The sequence below is a fragment of the Ambystoma mexicanum genome, chromosome 7p, assembly GCF_040938575.1.
Source record: "Ambystoma mexicanum isolate Mex_15411 chromosome 7p, UKY_AmexF1_1, whole genome shotgun sequence".
Taxonomy (NCBI): Eukaryota; Metazoa; Chordata; class Amphibia; order Caudata; family Ambystomatidae; genus Ambystoma; species Ambystoma mexicanum.
Genome location: NC_090939.1, coordinates 483950006 through 483972636, shown reverse-complemented (window position 1 = coordinate 483972636; position 22631 = coordinate 483950006).

Sequence of the window (22631 nt, the reverse complement as noted above, 5' to 3'; positions counted from 1 at the left end):
GTGCTGTTTTTTCATTTGCAGACTCACTCTGCATCAAGCTGGCCATGCACATGGAAGACCACACTCCTGCCCAGAAGGCCATTTACCTGCCCCACAGAGCCCGAGTAGCCTCCTACGAGCCATCTGCTGCTGCCAGCTTGCCTGCTGCCAACGTTCCCTGCTATTTGGTGCCTGCACAGAAGCCATGGCCAGGGATCCTGTACCTGAGACCACCTCTGCTGACCCAGAAGACTCCCAACTGGTGTACCATCGCTCCAGAGCCCAGCCCCCGGACCAGGTTGCCCACCCATACCTGCCTTGGGGGTTGCCATGTCCAACTCAACACCATCTCGGGCCAGTGGCAACCCCTAGTCAGAAAGGCAGAAAGGCAGAGGGCTGCCAGCTTCACTGAAAATGAAGTTTGCATCCTGGTGGAGCGAGTCGTGGGGAATTATGATGCCATCTTCTCAAGTTCACTCCTCAACAGGGATGGACGGAGGAGGATCTGGAAGGACATTGTGGATGCCATCAATGCGGAGGGGGTGGCATCCCGCAACTACAACCGTGTCCTGAAGTGCTGGGAGGACTTCAGGTCCAGGGCCCTCAGGAAGGCCCGGCACCTCGTTGATGCTAGTGGAGAAGTGGGGCACCGGGACCAGCTGACCAACATCCAGCGGAGGGTCCTGGAGTGCATTAACCCAGCACTTCACCACCAGGTCCTCGAGATGCAGACCCATCTGGAGTCAAGTGATAAGTGTCCATGTGTTCATCTCCAGCATAGTGCATGTTGAGGTGTGTCAGGTGTGTGAACCTTGGACGTATGTCCGGCATGCCCCATGTATGGATGTCTGTGTGCAGGGACATGACAGTGAAGCATAGGAGTCCGGTAAAGCGTGTCCAATGACAATGGTGTGTGTGTTGCTATGCATGATGTGCACCTGCATGTGTTGATGCACACATGATTGCCTGCCTGTGTCTGTACCTGGCCATGTCTGTTGAATGAATCATGGATTCTGATGTCACCCTCATGGACATGCATAGTGTACATGTGCATGTTACTGAGTGGTGAGTGTATGATTGGGAAACGCCATGGATGCATGACACATGCACATCTTTATACGTGCATTGACTGTTGTGGCCTAGCTGTCGTTGATTGCACTGTGATGGGAGGTGGACACGAACGGATGCATGACTGTGCAGTGATTTATGTGCATGTGTGTTGCTTGCAAGAACCTGTGTGTTGTGGAAAGTGATGATAGCAATGACGTACGACAGTGCCACTCATGTGCATTTGCTTTGTGTCTAGCAGACGTTCAGTACCCTGATGCTTGTGTTCAATGTCTTTTCTACAGTGGCGAGTGAAGAAGAGGGGGGAGACGGCACTGTTGAGCTAAGCGGAGGGGATGCGTCTACCAGCCAGAGACGCAAGGCCCAGTCACCCTCCCAGGTTATGCCATCTTCCAGAGTGAGGGGACTGGTGGCGCGTCCGCCCCTACGGCCGCAGCTGCCGAGGGGAGGCCCAAGTGGCCAAGGTTGGAAGTGGGCTCCTCAACAGCGAAAGGGGCAGGTGAGCCCCCACAGGGGCAAGACAATGCGGAAGACAGTACAGAGGCAGCTGCCGAGGGGAGGCCCAAGTGGCCAAGGTTGGAAGTGGGCTCCTCAGCAGCGAAAGGGGCAGGTGAGCCCCCACAGGGGCAGGACAATGCGGAAGACAGTACAGAGGCATCCAGGTTGTTGGTGGTTGAGGAGGAGGAGGAGGCCACATTAGACCCACACATGGGGCCTGGTGGGGGTGCCAGTGGTGCAGTCCAGGGGCAGGAGCCAGCACAGATTACCACAGAGGTGCCGGTGCATAATCCTGTCCCTGATTCTGCAACTGCATCACTCTGCACCATCAGGGATGCCTCATTCCAGGTCTGTCCGCAGGTAGAGGATGTGTCCAGGTCAACTGACCTTCCTCTACCTGCGGACAAGGCAATCCATGACAGGGTTGAGCCCGTCCTAGTCAGTGTGGCGATGCACACACGCGCGATTCATGATGATGTGCGTGATTCCAGGAAGGACAACGCACATCATCACGAACAGCTGTGTGCCACCCAGAACTGGCTAGGACTGCTCATTGTCGCAGGGTTCCTCCATGTGCTGGCCACTCTGGTGACCCTCTCTTCCTCTGCACCCACTATGCGCCATTCGTCCTCCAGGCCGTCTTCTGGCCCAGATTCCACCAGGGCACCCTATGGACCTGCCTCATCCACCGCGGCCAGGCTGGAGGAGATCACATCCCTGCCACAGTCTGGAGTCGGAGGTGCAGCAGAGGTGGTTACCCAAGCAACAAGATCCCTGGCAATGGAGGATGTGCAGGCAACTTCCAGCAGGGCACGTTTACGACAGGCCCGGCGGGTGGCACAGGTAGGTGACATCAAGGCAGCAGCCCCAGGCTTGACGTAGGAGGTGTCTGGACTCGGGGCATACAATATCACAGGGGCAGGCATCGGCCGAAGGGCAGGAGAACCCTGCACAATGTGTGTCTTCTGTGTGGCAGCGGATGGGCCAGCAAATGGATGCAGAGCGGCGGCAGGCAGAGAGGGCACAGCTCACCATGGTCAGGGTGGAGAACTCCATGGGGCGGGCATTGAGGCGGCACAGTTTGTCAAGGAGACTCACAGGGAGTTGGTGGAGAGCATGTCGGCGTACCTGCGAGCCCTCGAGGACAGAGCAAGTCCACCTTCAGGCCATAGAATCAGAGTTTGATTATGCCCTGACCAAGACTCTTGTGGAGAAAGGTGAGCCGTAGGACTAGCCGGCTGCCATTGTATATAGTTTATGAGGCTTAGGTTTTTTTCTGTTTATTTTATTTTGGAGTCAATGGACATTGCTCCACTTTTTGTACATAGTTGTATTTTTCAAAGATTTTTACTAGCTTTCATTTGGATTTGGGATCATGGACCCTAAGAACTTTCAATGTAAATAGTTCTGGAACTGTGGACTTTATTCTTTTATGTTTTTGACACCCATGATGACATTTTTTTATTTTTTATTTACCCTTTGGATTCTGATTTTTGTTTTCTGGACATGAACCACTGGGAGGTTTTCCTTTAGTTGTAATCACATTTTTTTTTAAGTTTGCATTTTAGTTCAGTTCACAATGATTTTTTTTTCGTTGTCATGGTTGTTTTTCGTTTGGGGGATTTCTTTTTTTAATACATTTTCATCAGTTCACATATTTGTGTTGTCTGCTCTCATTAGTTTGGTCAGTCGTTGTTGCCTCAGTCATGTGTTGCTGGTTTGTGGCCATGTTGCCCATGTCTTTGGGTGCATGCATGTGTGCTTCTGTGAATGACATGCCATGAGGCCCGTACTGGGAGGTGGGGACAATGGATGGGTGTGGAGTAGCACCGTGGGGGGGGGTAGAATGGGGGTGGGATTTGGGTGGACATTTGCTACATGCATGTATGTTGTGACAATGTGTCATGCCTGCGTAATGGGCGCATCCATTTGCGCTCAATATGGACTATTTGTTTATCATTTATTTACAACAGACTCTTGGATCAATCTATATTTAATTTGGGGACTTTATTTCCCATTTGCGAGACCTTGGTGCTTTATTATTTTTTCCAACAATCTACGCATACCACAATGCACTTGGCTATAAGCATCGATTCTTGGCTGTTCCTATTGGTCATCAAAGGAACTACACCGCCCAGAAGCCCTAGGGATTGGCTCTGCTTCCACCAACTCAGGAACAGAGAGGGAGGTGGCCGATTGTCTGCAGGTGTGCTTAGCCAGGTGCAACCAATTAGCCTGCCTCTGTGCTGGGCTAGGCAGTATAAAAGGCTGCTGCCTGCAGTGGCTCAGCCTCTTGCATTGAGAGACCTTCCTCCACCTTTCGTGTCTTTCTACGGATTTTTATGCTGTTTACCATCCCTCCTGCTTGGTCCCTGCCTTGCAGCTTGCTACACCCTGCTGCCTACAGCCCTAGCCTTCTGGGCTCCCTGCCTCAGTCCAGCTCCTCTGGGCTTCCTGCCTTGCAGCCTGTTACTCTTCGCTGCCTACAGCCATAGCCTTCCAGGCTCTCTTCCTCACAGCCCTTCTCCTCCGGGCTCTCCACATTGCAGCCGATCACGCTCTGCTGCCTTACAGCCTCCGCCCTTGCCCTGCCGGGCTCTCCACATTGCAGCCGATCACGCTCTGCTGCTTTCCAGTCTCGGCCCTTGTCCTCTGGGCTCCCTGCTCTGCAACCTGCCTCACTCCGGCTGCCTTCAGCCCTTGTCCTCTAGGCTCCCTGCGCTGCAGCCTGCCTCACTCCGGCTGCCTTCAGCCCTTGTCCTCTGGGCTCCCTGCTCTGCAGCCTGCCTCACTCCGGCTGCCTACAGCCCTTGTCCTCTGGGCTCCCTGCTCTGCAGCCTGCCTCACTCCGGCTGCCTATAGCCCTTGTCCTCTGGGCTTCCTACTTTGCAGCTTATCATGCTCTGCTGCCTACTACCTACATTTTCCGCTGGGTTCTCGGCCTAGCAGCCCTCTACAGTCCTCTGCAACCTTCTACGGTCAGCGGCCCTGCCCCTCAGGGTCCCCTCCTTGCTGCCCGGCCCTTCTGGGTTCCTTACCGTGCAGCCTGCTTTACTCTGCTGCCCTAAGCCCTTTTCCCCTGGGCTCTCTACCTTACAGCCCTGCTCCTGTGGGCTTGCTCATTGCTTTCCTGCTCCTCTGAGCTCTCTACCTTGTTCCTTACTGTCCTCTGCTATCCTATCCTGTTACACGACTTTCCCTTCATTTCCTTCTGCCAGTTTGCTATCAACCTCCTTTTCCTGGATTTGTCTGTAAGTATCTTCTCTTGTCCTGTTTGTAGACCCTTTTGTACAGAGCTTGTCTGTTGGTTCCCATCAGTCAACCTCTGCCGCTTCCCTTGTCTCGTTTCTACATTACAGACACCCATAGCTGCTGTTCGAAGCCATGAGCAAACAGCGTGGGCCTCTGTTATAGCAAACTGTGCAGAAGGCTTGAGTATTTCCTAAGGTTCGTGGAATACTTTTTTACTATATCTGCATACACCCCAAGAGGGAATTCATTCTGTACCTTTTCCTTGCTACTCTTGCCTACTCTTCATTCTCTTTCCTTTCAGCTGTGTGGGTGCTTCTCTGTCCACTTTATTTAGGCACAACCACCCAAACCCTTTTTGGGTGTCCTGTGCCACTCTTAATAGAGTGCCATGCCTGACAGAATGCAAGAGCCACAATTTTCTTGTTCCATAGGCTGGAAAGGCACACACAGACCAAAGATGCTTTCCTTTCGGGTTAAGAAACCTTTGCATAAACCTATGGTTTCCCTAAAGACAGCAAACAAGAACCTTAGTCTAAAGGTCAGTCTCGCCTTAGTAAACAAATATTTACAAGCACGGTACTATACTCACTGGCTAGCTGACCCTTCTTCCATGTACAATTATTATGACATTTGCGACTATGACCCGCAGTCCTTATCTGTTGCAGAGCTACAGCAAGATAATGAATTCTTACAGATCTTTTTAAACCAAACAGTGAAAAACACTCCTGCGTCTTCTGACAAGCCTTCTAACACCGCAACAGCCAAGGATATAGCACTCATTGTGGGAGACTCTAAACCAGAATACGCTGTTGCCAGAGTGATATGCACAAGATCAGCTTGGCAAGCTCCCCAGAATGCTGGAAACCCTTATTTGACAGGACAAGGCAGTCATTATCCTGAGGTTTGTGCATCTGGTCCTGGGTACAAAAGACCTATACTAACCATCGGTTGTCTTAATGCTTCCACAGTATCTACTAACCACAATAACCCTAAGGTCAGTCTTCCCATTGCTACAACCGAATTTTCTGCCACACCAGCTTCTGAAGCTTTAGATCAAACTAATGATACTTACCTGCTACACGAACAACTCCTACGCCTTAAAAGAAAGACCGAAGACCTCTATGATGACTTTGTTTATTTGCATTATAAGAATCTTATGAAGGGACACAAGTCACCAGACCATCTGACACTATGTCCAACACCTGACATCTTATCTTTAGAGATCGACATGATAAGGCCTGGAATTGCCACGCAGAAAAGTATACAGACTTATACAAAGCAGATGGAAGACCTAAATATAGCATATGTATCCCTTCTAAAGACTGACACAGCTCTTTCACCTTCCAGCCACAGAAACTCAGGTTGTTGTACTGACAGAAAAGAATTAACTCCTCCGGTGGGTCAAATCACTCACACAGCCATTACACCACAAAACAAGGGTGGTCTTCTGATTGGAAATCCCTCTGAGTCAAAGGATGGTTCCGCCCTCACCCTTGCCTATTGTCCAGTACTCACACTTACAACCTCTTCTGGAATGACAACGTCAGCTGAGGAGACTGGCGCAGTTCACACCGAGCATGCTGAGTTGGCAAGCGCGGCTTGCCAAAGTGTGGCTGTGCCATCAGACAACACTCCTGAGCAATCAACATCTCCAGTTTCTTCGATACCCCCTGAATCGCCAGTGGTTGTGGTACCCGATCTACCAGTGGTTGCAACACCTGAACTGTCTGTAGCTGCTACAGCACCTGTACTTCCAACTGCAATTCATGATCTTCCTGATGCTGTGGCTCCTAAACTCCCTGCCACATTTAAGTCTCCTGAAGTCCCTGCTGCAAATCTTGAGGTTGCTATAGCTACTGTGATTCCTGAAGCTACTGCTAATTCTGATACTCCCGATGCCCAGATTTCTACTTCCTTCGCAGCTGTGCTAGCTGCAGCAGAATCCTCTGCTACACAACCTGATCCCGCAGCACCTTCTCTTCCTGATCCTACATCCACCATGCTAACTGTTGCAAAGTCAGTGAAGGGTTTCCCTGTTAAGACTACTGCTCCAGTTGTTCTTGCTGGTGTATCTATAGCACTAAGACTGCCAGACTCTACTCTACCAGTCTCAGGTGCGTTCCAGCCTGCTGGTTCTCTCATGGCACCCACACACCCAGTTGCTACAGCCTCGATACTATCTACAGCCATTCAAGATCTCACTGCTGCTGTAACCTCTGAACTGTCTACTAATCATGGGGAAACCACCGCTGTGACTCCTGAACTCTCTGCGGCTAACCCTAACGTTGTCATGGCTGCTCCGGATGTCTTGGAAAACCTTCCTAAAGCTACCAACTCTGCTGTACCTATGTCTCCACCTTCCAGCATCATCCCGTTGCCCGTCAAAGCAAAATCTATCATGGAGCCTGCAGCAGTTTTTCGCAGTTCCTCTCTTCATGCACACACAGTTGGGGTTTGTGTTCCAAAGACTTTGTCTTTTCTGATTTCTACATCTAAAGTTCAGAACATTTGTACTGTCTCCGTCATTCAAGACTCTCACCTTGCAACCTTAAACCGTTTCTGGTGCTTCATGATGTGCCTTTTTGGATTAAGACTCTTGTACGGTGTGACAGACATTCTTCTTGTAGGTCGGTCTTCAGGGAGCCTGGAGAGGGGCCTGGAGAGGGGCATACTGTCATGCCTGTGCCATGGGCGCATCCATTTGCGCTCAATATGGACTATTTGTTTATCATTTATTTACAACAGACTCTTGGATCAATCTATATTTACTTTGGGGACTTTATTTCCCATTTGCGAGACTTTGGTGCTTTATTATTTTTTCCAACAAACTACGCATACCACAATGCACTTGGCTATAAGCATCGATTCCTGGCTGTTCCTATTGGTCATCAAAGGAACTACACCCCTCAGAAGCCCTAGGGATTGGCTCTGCTTCCACCAACTCAGGAACAGAGAGGGAGGTGGCCGATTGTCTGCAGGTGTGCTTAGCCAGGTGCAACCAATTAGCCTGCCTCTGTCCTGGGCTAGGCAGTATAAAAGGCTGCTGCCTGCAGTGGCTCAGCCTCTTGCATTGAGAGACCTTCCTTCACCTTTTGTGTCTTTCTACGGATCTTTGTATGCTGTTTACCATCCCTCCTGCTTGGACTTTGGCTTGCAGCTTGCTACACCCTGCTGCCTACAGCCCTAGCCTTCTAGGCTCCCTGCCTCAGTCCAGCTCCTCTGGGCTTCCTGCCTTGCAACCTGTTACTCTTCGCTGCCTACAGCCATAGCCTTCCAGGCTCTCTTCCTCACAGCCCTTCTCCTCCGGGCTCTCCACATTGCAGCCGATCACGCTCTGCTGCCTTCCAGCCTCCGCCCTTGCCCTGCCGGGCTCTCCACATTGCAGCCGATCACGCTCTGCTGCTTTCCAGTCTCGGCCCTTGTCCTCTGGGCTCCCTGCTCTGCAGCCTGCCTCACTCCGGCTGCCTTCAGCCCTTGTCCTCTGGGCTCCCTGCGCTGCAGCCTGCCTCACTCCGGCTGCCTTCAGCCCTTGTCCTCTGGGCTCCCTGCTCTGCAGCCTGCCTCACTCCGGCTGCCTACAGCCCTTGTCCTCTGGGCTCCCTGCTCTGCAGCCTGCCTCACCCTGGCTGCCTATAGCCCTTGTCCTCTGGGCTTCCTACTTTGCAGCTTATCACGCTCCGCTGCCTACTACCTACCTTTTTCCGCTGGGTTCTCGGCCTTGCAGCCCTCTACAGTCCTCTGCAACCTTCTACGGTCAGCGGCCCTGCCCCTCAGGGTCCCCTCCTTGCTGCCCGGCCCTTCTGGGTTCCTTACCGTGCAGCCTGCTTTACTCTGCTGCCCTAAGCCCTTTTCCTCTGGGCTCTCTACCTTACAGCCCTGCTCCTGTGGGCTTGCTCATTGCTTTCCTGCTCCTCTGAGCTCTCTACCTTGTTCCTTACTGTCCTCTGCTATCCTATCCTGTTACACGACTTTCTCTTCATTTCCTTCTGCCAGTTTGCTATCAACCTCCTTTTCCTGGATTTGTCTGTAAGTATCTTCTCTTGTCCTGTTTGTAGACCCTTTTGTACAGAGCTTGTCTGTTGGTTCCCATCAGTCAACCTCTGCCCCTTCCCTTGTCTCGTTTCTACATTACAGACACCGATAGCTGCTGTTCCAAGCCATGAGCAAACAGCGTGGGCCTCTGTTATAGCAAACTGTGCAGAAGGCTTGAGTATTTCCTAAGGTTCGTGGAATACTCTTTTCCTATATCTGCATACACCCCAAGAGGGAATTCATTCTGTACCTTTTCCTTGCTACTCTTGCCTACTCTTCGTTCTCTTTCCTTTCAGCTGTGTGTGTGCTTCTCTGTCCACTTTATTTAGGCACAACCACCCAAACCCTTTTTGGGTGTCCTGTGCCACTCTTAATAGAGTGCCATCCCTGACACAATGTTTGTTGGGTGGACATGAGTCGGGCCTGCTGGCAGGTGCCCATCACTGATGGGGGGACATGAGTCGGGCCTTCTGGCAGGTGCCCATCACTGGTGGGGGGGACATGAGTTGGGGCCTGCTGGCAGGTGCCCATCACTGGTTGGGGGGACATGAGTCGTGGTCTGCTGGCAGGTGCCTGTCACTGGTGGGGGGGACATGAGTCGGGGGCTGCAGGTGCATGGTGCCATTTGGGCTGCCTGCGGGGCATGGTCAGGGGTGATGGGCTGCCTGTGGTGCATGGCCAAGGGTGTTGGGGTACGTGTATTCCAGGGTACGAAAGTGTGCTATTTATGTGATTTGGCTGGCGCAATTGGGGTACGTGTATTCCGGGGTACGCAAGTGTGCTTTTCATGTGATTTGGCTGGTGCAAGCGGGGTACGTGTATTCCATGGTACGCGAGTGTGCTTTTCACGTGATTTGGTTGTGGGGTGGGCCCTGGGGTGGGTCCTGGGGCCTCCCAGGTGGTCCTCCCCCGTGCCCCACAGTCAGCCCATTACCCCAGACCATGCCTGCATGCAGCCCAAACCACAGGGGACCACCCAACACCCCTGACCATGCCCTGCAGGCACCCCACACCCCGGGGGACACCTCTACACCCATGACCATGCCCTGCAGGCAGCTGTCACCACAGGGGACCATCCTACACTCATGACCATGCCCCGCAGGCAACCTACACCACAGGAGACCACCCAACACCACTGACCATGCCCCAAAGGCAGCCCATCACCCCTGACCATGCCCTGCAGGCAGGCTACACCACAGGGGACACCCCTACACCCATGACCATGCCCCACAGACAGCCCACACCACAGGGGACCACCCTTCACACATGACCATGCCCCACAGGCAGTCCACACCACAGAGGACAACCCAAAACCTGTGACCATGCCCCGCAGGTAGCCCACACCGCAGGGGTCCCCCCTACACTTGTGACCATGCCCAGCAGGCAGCCCAAACCACAGGGGACACCCCACTCCCGTTACCATGCAACAATGTAAAGGGTTTATGTTAGTGGTGATAATACACACATAGGCTATCTTCTTTCACAGGTGTGTTTAATTCAAGACCCAAAATAAGAAATTAAAGAGTTTAAAACACAAGGGGAAGGGGACTATCATAAAAACTCTCAGCAGATACTAACAACCCCCTGATAATTACGGGGTGGAACAGACTTTTGTCTCTGCTGGGACCCTGGAAAGTGATGTTCCCAGGAAAGGAAGCTGGAGGTGTGAGAGGCATCAAAACTTCAATCAGGCTGAGGAACCCCCCCATCCTACTTGGAAGGAACTGGCAGTTGTTGTCAGCGGAAAAGAAATAAAATTATTCAGTGACTCTAATTTGTTTCTAAGGACTATTTCATAAGGACACTTTAAAGACTTTTACCTCGGCAGCAAAACTTTCTAGAAATGTAGAATTTTTGCAGTGTAAAACTGAATTTTCAGGCTTTCGTTTAAAACTTGGTAGAATGTATTGACACCAAGGGGACAGAAATGGTGATATACGTTGGATTACAAGAAAAGTATCCATGTTGTAAATGTAAAACTTTGTACATACATTCCTCATGACAATCCCCGCCCATGTATAATGGTGTAGAATTTTGAGAAATTTCAATCCCATTGAAAAGCACGAAAAACTGCTAGAGGAGTGAAACCAGGCCTCACGGACTGGAGGTTTGGACTGAAATGTGATGGACAAAATATGTAACCTTTTCATTTGATTTGCTAAGAGGTTACAATTTTGTAAATATATGTTTGTGGCAAAATTAGATTTTAGTTCCAGTAACTATGGGAAATTTCTGGACACTGTAAAACTCACCCGATAAACACCCTATAAACCTGACATAATTTTTCTGAAATCCAACCAGCAAAAAGTTAGGCGCAGGCTATTATTCCTGCCCAATTAGGTTGATAGAGGCGGGTGTAGTAAAGCCTGCCCCAGTCATATACTGTGATGATGTCACTAGGGACTATAAATAAGAGTCTCTGACAACACAGAGGGAGGCACTGATTCCTGATTTCCGACGCCAGTGTCCAAATCCGTTTTTCACTCCCCTTTGAAGAGGGAAAGTTAGATTTGAATTTCGTTTCCAGATTCATATTCCTAACTGCGTGCTGCTTCCTTATATCCATTCAGCATTGATCATTTGTGGGTTGAGGGAACATTGCAGGGGAAATCCTAACTTGAGTGCTATCTTTCTGAAAATCCAAACGTGTTTCTATTCCCTTGTGAATTCTATCTGTGTTACTAAAGCATAAAATTAAGTACATTGCCTACATTCCTATTGTTATTATCATCACATTGGTGATTGCTGCCCCATGTATTAAAACATGTATTATTTCTTTTGAATTTCTAAATAATTAAACATATATTACCTTTACTCACCAACCTGGTTCCTGGTATCTTGTGACCGGGAGTATTTGAAAATGGGGTGTGATATGAGTGTTGTATCTCTCAAATATTGAATCTAAATATAAATAAATAAGCATTTCAGTTGTGCGCTGCATACTAGGCTGAGACCAAGGTGTGTCGCCTGTTTGAAATCCTTAAAACTAAGAAGGTGAGGTCACAGAACAACAGTATAAAAGAATGCCATACAGTGGCTGTTATAAAGATGCAGGAGCAGCCAGGTAAGAGGTTCTTAAGGTTTATTTTAGTATATAACCGTATGAGAAAACCCCCAACATGGAGAGACCCTTCTCCTCCAGCTCTCTCCCCAACTGACAAAGTTAGAACCTTTATTATCCCACAACAAGCAACCCAGTGAGCAACATTCTATGACATCACACTAGGGCTGCTTCTCCCAGGATAGAAATGCTATTGGGAAAGTGTGTTCTCAACTCACCCCCACAAGTCACTCCAACACATCTCCCCCTTTTTTTTTTTAATTCGCTTATATAATATAATGACAAGGTCTCATAACGACGACCTCATTAACCTATTCACTTTATTTTCTAGTTTTCGGCACATATCACACATACCCTCTCTTAACCACAGCAATCCTACTTTTATTCCATACCTGCCCTCCGGTCACACGTACGGCTCCCTTCATGACCGCCACAACTCTGATTGGATCCGAATACAAGGAATCCCCTTTTCTCTTCACAATTCCTTTCTTGATCCTAACCCAATCTCCACATTCTACGCGCAATTCTTTCTTGCCTCTCTTCAGGTTCTCACGCGCCACCCACTCAGATTTTTGTTTCATCAATGACTTCCTTACCTCATCAACAACCAAATCGGTTTCTCTACTTCTACCCAGCCACGGCGGACACGCCAAGGAATATGGCTTCCTGCCCCTCATAAGCTCAAATGGGCACAATCCTGTCGTGGAATGAGGCGCCATCCTTAGGGCCCAGATTCTATTCTGTATCACAGCCAATTTATCCAAACCACATTCCTCCCCCATGCGAACACTCTCCATCACACACCTGTTCATCCTTTCAACTACGCCGTTAGATTCGGGATGATATAATGAAGCCCTTTTGTGATGCACTCCACATTTCTTCAAGTAGCTTGTAAAATTCCTCCCTACAAATTGGGGACCATTGTCTGTCAATAAACTTTCCGGCAAACCTTCATTGGAAAATATCTCCTGCAAAGTCATTATCATGGTTTCTCCAGTGACATCTCTCACAACTTTATAATTCACCCACCTTGAAAACAGATCCACCACCAGGACTATGAACTTTCCACGTCCATATCCCAATTCCACAGGACCCAGGATATCCATGGCAAGATCACACCATATCCTGGACGGAAGGCCCACATCCACAAATGGTTGCTTCTTAGCCACTGATCCCTTCCCACTCTTGACACAAAACTGACAGTTTTCTAAACAATTTTCTATTTCCCTGTCAAAACCCGGCCACCAATAATCTTCCCTCAACACCCCTTTGGTTTTAGAAATTCCTATGTGACCACCATGTGCCAGCTCTATCACTCTTTTCCTCAGTCCAACCGGAACCACAGCTCTTCCCCATCTGAACAATATCCCACCAATGACCGATAATTCATTCTTCACTTCCCAATAAGGTTTCGCGCCCTCCGCCATGTCCGCTTTGTTGGGCCATGCAGCAGAAACAACATACGGAATTATTTTATTCATATTCTCATCGCTCCTCATCCCTTCCAACCACTCCTGCTTAGTCACAATACCATCTGTATTTACAAACACTAATTCCAAATCTTCATCTTCCGTAATATCATTATCTATTACTCTCATCCTTGATAGATTGTCGGCCAATATATTTTCCTTTCCAGGAATAACCTCCATCTTGAAACAATGCGTTTGCATTCTGGTGACCCATCCTGCCACCCTGCGAGAAACCTTATCAAGGCCCTTGTTCTCAAAAATGGCCTTTAGTGGTTTATGATCCGTACGAATTACGAACTCAACACCCCACACAAAGTTTTTGAATCTCTCCACCGCCCAGAAACATGCTAATGCCTCCTTCTCGAGAACAGAATATCTCACTTCCGCTCCCCTGAGGCCCCTTGAGGCGTGAGCTATTATCTCCTCGGACCCGTCCTCTCGTCTCTGAGACAACACGGCACCAAGACCACATCCACTGGCATCCACTGTGATAACGGATGACTTTCTTGTGTCAAAACAACCTAATGGTTGGGCCAAATTTATCTCCTCTTTTATGTTATTAAATTCCGCCTCACACTGACTATTCCACTCAAATTCAGCACCCTTCCTCAAAATCTTCCTCATCTCATGTATTTTATCAGCGTAATTCATCACAAATTTCTGATAGAACTCCGTCATTCCCAAAAAGGAGCGTAGTTCACTCTTATCGACGGGTCTTTCTATTCTCTTTATAGCATTCACCATCTCTTCCTTGGGTCTGATACCATTTCCTGACACCTCATGTCCCAAATAATCCACTTTAGTCACTGCAAATTTGCACTTTTCTTCCCTAAGAGTGATTCCTCTTTCCTCGAATATTTTCAACACCTTACACAAATTCTTATCATGTTCCTCCAATGTCACTCCACTGACCAACACATCGTCCTGAAAACAGAACACACCCCTAATCCCCTTCAACAAGCGATCCATGATTTTCTGGAACACTGATGAAGCGGAAGCTAACCCGAAGGGCATCCTCCTAAACTGAAACACTCCTTCGTGCGTCACAAACGCCGTAACCTTTCTACATCCCTCCTCCAACTCCACCTGATGATATGCTGATGTCATATCCAGTTTGGAAAAGTACTTCCCTCCTCCCACCATTGTTAACAATTCTCCCATGTTTGGTAGTGGATGTCTATCCACCAACACACACTTATTCAGCTCGCGCATATCAACGCACAGCCTCAGATCTCCTGAACTTTTCTTCACAATGACGACCGGGGAAACCCACTCAACACCCCCAGCTCTCTCAATCACACCTGACTTAAGAAGTTTCTCCAATTCTTTTTTCACCTTGTCCCTCAAAGCAAAAGGGACGGGCCTGAGTTTCGCTACTGTAGGGACACTGCCTCTTTTCACCAATATCTGGTGCTGAAACCCCTTCACTCTCCCTAACGTCTCATCAAATACCCTTTTATGCTCTCTCACATACTTCCCATACGACGAACACGCCTCTGACACTTGCAATACTTGATCAGGATGGTTGGGATCCAATCTGATTCCCAAATTCTTCTGCTCTCTCCACCCTAACAAGGATTGACCTTTCTTAGTCACATACACCTTCCCTTCACAACTTCGCCCTTTAAATTCAAATTTGCTCCAGACATACCCTAGCAGCTCAATTTTGTCTTCGTTGTACCCCCCTGGAGAAATGTCCGGTGTCGACAACGTCGACAGTGCTCCTTTCATCTCACCCTCAAATGCAGACTTTGAAATCAAAGTGATCTTTGATCCCGAGTCAGCCATCATCGACACCTTACACCCATTTACGGTCAAAACAGTATACGGACGCTCACACTCATCAAGTACATTATCCCCACCAACAACATTGATCGTGTTCACAATAACATTTTGCAATGCCATCACGGTGTCGTCTTCCGATGACCTCCCTTCCTCCTCTTCATTCACGTATAGAACCTTTCTCTGATTCATTTGCCCAAACTGATAGTTCTTGCAACACGTCGCAAAATGTCCTCTCCTCTTGCACTTATTGCATATCGCCTTCCGCCCTGGACACACTACAGAGGATGCAAAATGTGTTGCACTGGCACATCTATAGCACAGTCTCTCATCCCTTTTTTCTTCTCTCTGCGTCAACTCTTGACTTCTTCTTTCTTCCACAATATTCCTCTCCCTTTGTTTGTTCCTTCCCTTCTTCCTATTCTTCCCTTCATTAACTTTCAATACTTCCGACTTTGCTTCTTTAGGATCTCCACCCTCGGTCTTTGATAACTTGGCGACGCACGCCAGGGAATGTTCTACTCGTTTCGCCAGGTCCAGTACTTCTTCCAAGTTTGGCTCGTCCTTCAACCACAGTTCCTCGCGTATCTTATTTGACCTACAATGTGTCATGAATTGATCACGTATGTGCTCGTCAAAGCTCCCCTGAAACTTGCATGTCAGAGCCAAATGACGGAGGGCAGTCACATAGTCTTCAACGGACTCCCCATGGGCTTGTACGCGCATGCGGAAGTTGTAACGTTCCAAGATCGTGCTCCTTTTTGGGGTGAAATGTTTGTCCAGTCTCATCAGAGCCGCCTCGAAATCGTTCATCTCATCTCCGCTTCCATCACTTGCTAACTGAGGGAGAGTCTCAAAAATTCTTTGGCCTTCGTAACCTAAGAAATGTAGCAACAAGGCTAACTTCCTTTCGCTGGAATATGCTGTCCCACCTGCCGCCTTCATATAATGCATGAATCCCTTGCGCCATTGGGGCCAGTCAATTTTTGCCGCCCCTGGTGTAGGCATAAACGTGGGTGGTCCAGATATGCCGGGCAATGCAGCCATGTCTTAAACCACCCTTCCAGTTAAGCGTGGTGTTTCTCTTCTTCTAAGGGGATCCTTATTTATCAACCTAGATGTGGGACCACCTTTGCACTCACAATACTCTTCTCTTCTCGCCTGTATCTTTATACTGTTACAATCCAGCTGCTGCTCTCTCAAACAACTCAGTTCTAGTTATACACAAAAGCTGAATCGATTTTCATGTACCCCCTATAACACAAGTTACGGTAGAGACTCGACGCCTACAGAGGTAGCTTGCCCTTCCTTAACACGAACTACGGTACTTATGTTAAAGAGTTCCTCCTTCCTCAAATCGATCAACTGTGGGATGCGTCCCGCGTAGGATCTCGCACTACACAGGCAGCGCTTACTTGGATGAGATACTGGTGCCAGGTGGACGCTTAATGCCCCCCTAAATATGCGAGAGTGGGCGCTTGCTCGGCGCAGGAGTGGGCGGAGCAACAACCTTCGTTGCGCCTCTGCTCTCGTCGCAGCCCGCTCGCTCCCGCTTCACAGCTTCGTGACCTCCCGTGGTCACAAACAACGTACCTGACGGCGTCCCAATCTTCTCTACGGGAGCCGCTCAACACGCAAGTGGCGCGGAGCAGCCCCACCGGGTCTGAATGACGGGCCGCTCAACGCATTGGCAATGCGGAGCAGCCCGCGGCAACTCACGGCTCCTGTCAGCTGGGCCGGCCGCTTTCTCTCCTCTACGGGGTCAGGCGCAGTGTCGCTGCAGGTCTCTGCTTCACTCTTCACGCCGACGGACGTACTTTGGTGATCTTCCCGTCATCCGCGTCAGGGCCCGCTCAACGCACAGATGATGCGGAGCAGCCCAGGGCGAACCGCAGCTCCGGCTGCCTGGAATGAGGCGCCCGCTCCTTTTCCACCCGAGGCTGTGGGGAAAATCTCGGCGGCCTCCTCTCCAGGGATACTGGGCGGCCTTTGGGGCGGGCTGATCAGGACGACTGGCTGCTGGGGGTCTTCTCTCGCTCAACCACTTAAGGCACTGCATCCCATCCTCGTCGCCATTGTTATAAAGATGCAGGAGCAGCCAGGTAAGAGGTTCTTAAGGTTTATTTTAGTATATAACCGTATGAGAAAACCCCCAACATGGAGAGACCCTTCTCCTCCAGCTCTCTCCCCAACTGACAAAGTTAGAACCTTTATTATCCCACAACAAGCAACCCAGTGAGCAACATTCTATGACATCACACTAGGGCTGCTTCTCCCAGGATAGAAATGCTATTGGGAAAGTGTGTTCTCAACTCACCCCCACAAGTCACTCCAACAGTGGCTAAGTCAGATGATGCGGTGAAGTGTATCTTCAGAATGACTGTGTATAATGTGTCAGGGTGAAATGCGAGGTGAAGATAAGAAGCAGTCCCTAGAGATTTATTTGGACCCCAAGAAAAACTGGCAGACAGAAATAGATGAAAACACATTACATTTTCATTTAAAAGAAGAAAAATGCAAGCCACCTGTCACCCCAGAGATGAACTCAGAAAAAGACATTTCAACCCTTTCTGAAATACAAATGGGAGATGGGCAGCCATGGATTCCTATCCGTGTAAATGGTAATTCTGAAATGATAGAAGCCTCTTTAGCACTTGAGCAGGAAAGAAGTTTCATTTATGAGAAGGTACTCCAGCAAATAATTGACAGAGAGGAGATCCCAACATTCAGAATAGAAAATCAACACATTTTTTGGGTTGGATGATCCAGACTCAGGCAATTGAGTCATAGGAAGATGCATGTTAAAAATCACCATTGGCACGAGAACTATCTGTCACAACGTGTGGACAGTGAGTGGGGCACAGAATAACTTTTATTTGGGAAATGACATTATGCACAAATTGAGTATAGTGCTAGACTTCCTAAATCAGAAGGTGTGGTCCAGATTGGGGGGACCTGTACCTGATTTGAAGACAAACGAAAAGCTTATCGTTGCGCATAGATGGTAAAATATGCAATTGACTTACAGGTGAAAAAGGATGTTACCATTCCTGCATTTACCAGGCAAGTTACAATAATGCTAAAACGCAGAAAGGGACAAAAGATGAGGGATTCTGGTGCATTTGTATGCCTAAATGAATCTATGAGGCTGTAAGGGCTAGAATGTGAATATAAGCCACTGGTAGAGATTGAGAATGGGGCCATTAAAATCCTGGTGGACAATAAAGGCTGCCAGGATATTCATTTAGAGGATAATTCAGTGTTAGGAATGTCAATACAAAAATCTCATTATACTGCAGATTTCAATAATGCAGTGATTCTGAATATCCATGAGAGATATGTGAATGTGCAGGGTGAGTTGCCAGAGTCTTTGGATTCTCAGCCTAAGCAATATTTAAAATTCAGTCTTTGTATCCTTAGGAATCAAGTGAGACAGTGTGCAGTCACCAAGATAATTGCATCCTATTTGATGCAAAGGAAAATAAAACAGAAAAGCAGCATATTGTAATGGAAGTCAATATTCCAAAATATTTAAATGTGTCAGCTCTCCAAAGAGATACAGCCACAGTGCTAGAGGAGACCACAGAGATTCCTTCATTAGAGGACTTCCGCAAATTCCAGGCGGGAATCCAAAATACTTGCAAAAGTTCCCACATGTCATTTTGATTATAAACTGTTGTAAATCTTCCATTCAGTTTCGAATGTATGCTTTTGCTCAAGCCATTGCTTGTGATTGCTAGTATCTTTCCAGTGTTGCTCCAGTAAAGAATTGTTTTTGTTTCAAGATTTTTATACACATTCATTGTTTTATTCAGCCATTGTCGAGTGTCATTTTAACATTGCAAGGGTTTCAAATCCGTTTTTCACTCTCATTTTACGAGGGAGAGTTAGATTTGAATTTCGTTTCCAGATTCATATTCCTAACTGCGTGCTGCTTCCTTATATCCATTCAGCATTGATCATTTGTGGGTTGAGGGAACATTGCAGTGGGAATTCCTAACTTGAGTGCTATCTTTCCGAAAATCCAAACGTGTTTCTATTTCCTTGTGTTTTCTATCTGTGTTAATAAAGCGTTGAATTAAGTGCATTGCCTACATTCCTATTGTTATTATCATCACATTGGTGATTGCTGCCCCATTTAATAAAAAGTGTTTGATTTCTTTGAATTTATAAATAATTAAACAAACATTACCTTTACTCACCAACCTGGTTCCTGGTCCATCGTGACGCGGGGTATTTGAACATGGGGTGTGATATGAGTGGTGTATCTCTCAAATATTGAATCTATATATAAATAAATAAGCATTTCAGTCGACCGCTGCATTCTAGGCTGAGACCAAGGTGTGTCGCCTGTTTGAAATCCTTAAAACTAAGAAGGTGAGGTCACAGAACAACAGCATAAAAGAATGCCATACAGTGGCTAAGTCAGATGATGCGGTGAAGTGTATCTTCAGAATGACTGTGTATAATGTGTCAGGGTGAAATGCGAGGTGAAGATGAGAAGCAGTCCCTAGAGATTTATTTGGACCCCAAGAAAAACTGCCAGACAGAAATAGATGAAAACACATTACATTTTCATTTAAAAGAAGAAAAATGCAAGCCACCTGTCACACCAGAGATGAACTCAGAAAAAGACATTTCAACCCTTTCTGAAATACAAATGGGAGATGGGCAGCCATGCATTCCTATCCGTGTAAATGGTCATTCTGAAATGATAGAAGCCTCTTTAGCACTTGAGCAGGAAAGAAGTTTCATTTATGAGAAGATACTCCAGCAATTAATTGACAGGGAGGAGATCCCAACATTCAGAATAAAAAATCTACACATTTTTGGGTTGGATCATCTGGACTCAGGCAATAGAGTCATAGGAAGATGCATGTTAAAAATCACCATTGGCGCGAACACTATCTGTCACAACGTGTGGACAGTGAGTGGGGCACAGAATAACTTTTATTTGGGAAATGACATCATGCACAGAATGTGTATGGTGCTAGACTTCCTAAATCACAAAGTGTGGTCCAGATTGAGGGGACCTGCACCTGATTTGAAGACAAACGAAAAGCTTATCATTGCGCATAGATGGTAAAATGTGCAATTGAATTACAGGTGAAAAAGGATGTTACCATTCCTGCATTTACCAGGCAAGTTACAATAATCCTAAAACACAGAAAGGGACAAAAGATAGGGTTTCTGGTGCATTTGTATGCCTAAATGAATCTATGAGGCTGCAAGGGCTAGAACGTGAATATAAGCCACTGGTAGAGATTGAGGATGGAGCCATTAACATCCGGGTGGACAATACAGGCTGCCAGGATATTTATTTAGAGGACAATTACGCGTTAGGAATGTCAATACAAAAATCTCATTATAATGCAGATTTCAATAATGCAGTGATTCTGAATATCCCTGAGACAAAAGAATGTGCAGGGCGAGTTGCCAGAGTCTTTGGATTCTCAGCCTAAACAATATTTAAAATTCAGTCTTTGTATCCTTATGAATCAAGTGAGACAGTGTGCTGGCAAGAAGATAATTGCATCCTATTTGATGTAAAGGAGAATAAAACAGAAAAGCAGCATATTGAAATGGAAGTCAATATTCCAAAATATTTAAATGTGTCAGCTCTCCAAAGAGATACAGCCACAGGGCTAGAGGAGAGCACAGAGGTTCCTCCATTAGAGGATGTCCCCAATTCCAGGCAGGAATTGAAAATACTTGCAAAAGTTCCAAAGGTTCATTTTGATTATAAACTGTTGTAAATCTTCCATTCAATTTCGAATGTATGCTTTTGCTCAATACATTGCTTGTGATAGCTAGTATCTTTCCAGTGTTGCTCCAGTAAAGAATTGTTTTTGTTTCAAGATGTTTATACACATTCTTTGTTTTATTCAGCCATTGCAGAGTGTCATTTTAACATTGCAAGGGTTTCAAATCCGTTTTTCACTCTCCTTTGAGGAGGGAAAAATAGATTTGAATTTCGTTTCCAGATTCATATTCCTAACTGCGTGCTGCTTCCTTATATCCATTCAGCATTGAACATTTGTGGGTTGAGGGAACATTGCATGGGAAATCCTAACTTGAGTGCTATCTTTCAAAAAATCCAAACGTGTTTCTTTTCCCTTGTGTTTCCTATCTGTGTTACTAAAGCGTTGAATTAAGTGCATTGCCTACATTCCAATTATTATTATCATCAGATTAGTGATTGCTGCCCCATTTATTAACACGTGTATGATTTCTTTTGAATTTCTAAATAAATAAATAAATATTACCTTTACTCACCAATCTGGTTCCTGGTCCATCGTGACCCGGGGTATTTGAAAATGGGGTGTGATATGAGTGGTGTATCTCTCAAATATTGAATCTATATTTAAATAAATAAGCATTTCAGTCATGCGCTGCATACTAGGCTGAGACCAGGGTTTATGAGAAGATACTCCTGTAAATAATTGACAGGGAGGAGATCCCTACATTCAGAATAAAAAATCAACACATTTTTGGGTTGGATCATCTGGACTCAGGCAATAGAGTCATAGGAAGATGCATGTTAAAAATCACCATTGGCGCGAACACTATGGGGCCGATTCATGGAACAAACGTGCGCTGAAAATCCATGCGCAAGCAGGCGCAAGGGAGCGCAAGCGTGAGAAACGCAGGGCACGCGCACGTGTGCGATTCAAGGAGGACGCTGCGCGTGTTTCCCGCTGTCCGTGCGCCCAATTCAGACATGGCTCACGCAGGCATACACGGCGTGCGCTATGCGCACAGCAAAAGCGCACATAGCGCGGCGCACACAACCAAAGTGGGCGGAACAGTGGGCGTAACACGCGGAATGGGGAACAATGCGTGAAAAAGAAGGCGTAACTGGGGAAGTACTGCAGGGAACTGCACGGAACGCCCACACGCACGCGAACAACCCGTATTCATGGATTCGAATATGGGAAACCCGCGCACAGCAAAAGACATGCACAGGCGTCAACGCGTCCGCCACACGAAGGCAGGCGGAAGCGTCCCCACGCACATTACAAAAGTGCGCGCAATCAACAAACACATATATACAGCTACGATGAATGCCCCATTTGTCGCAGCACTGATCGTGGGACACCGCAGGAGGAGGAGAATAGCCAGGGCACGCATTTTCGCACCACGGACAAGCCTTTTTGGGATGCCTGACGACCAGGTCTATGGCAGGCATAGGTTTCCACCCCATATCATCCTAGACCTGGTCAGGGAGTGGGAAGATGACCTTACATCCCCCACCCTTTGCTCCCAAGCATTGAGCCCCTTGGAGAAGCTGCTCAATGTCCTGTATTTTTTGACCACTGGGTCATTTCAGCGGACTACTGCCATAGTGGGGGGGGTCTCACAGGCCACGCAGTCACGCTGCCTACACCAGGTACTGGCAATCATGACAGCACGCCCCTCAGTCCGCAGGCACATATACATGCCCAGAACACCCGCAGAAAGGCAGGCCGTTGTCCTGGATTTTTTCAGGG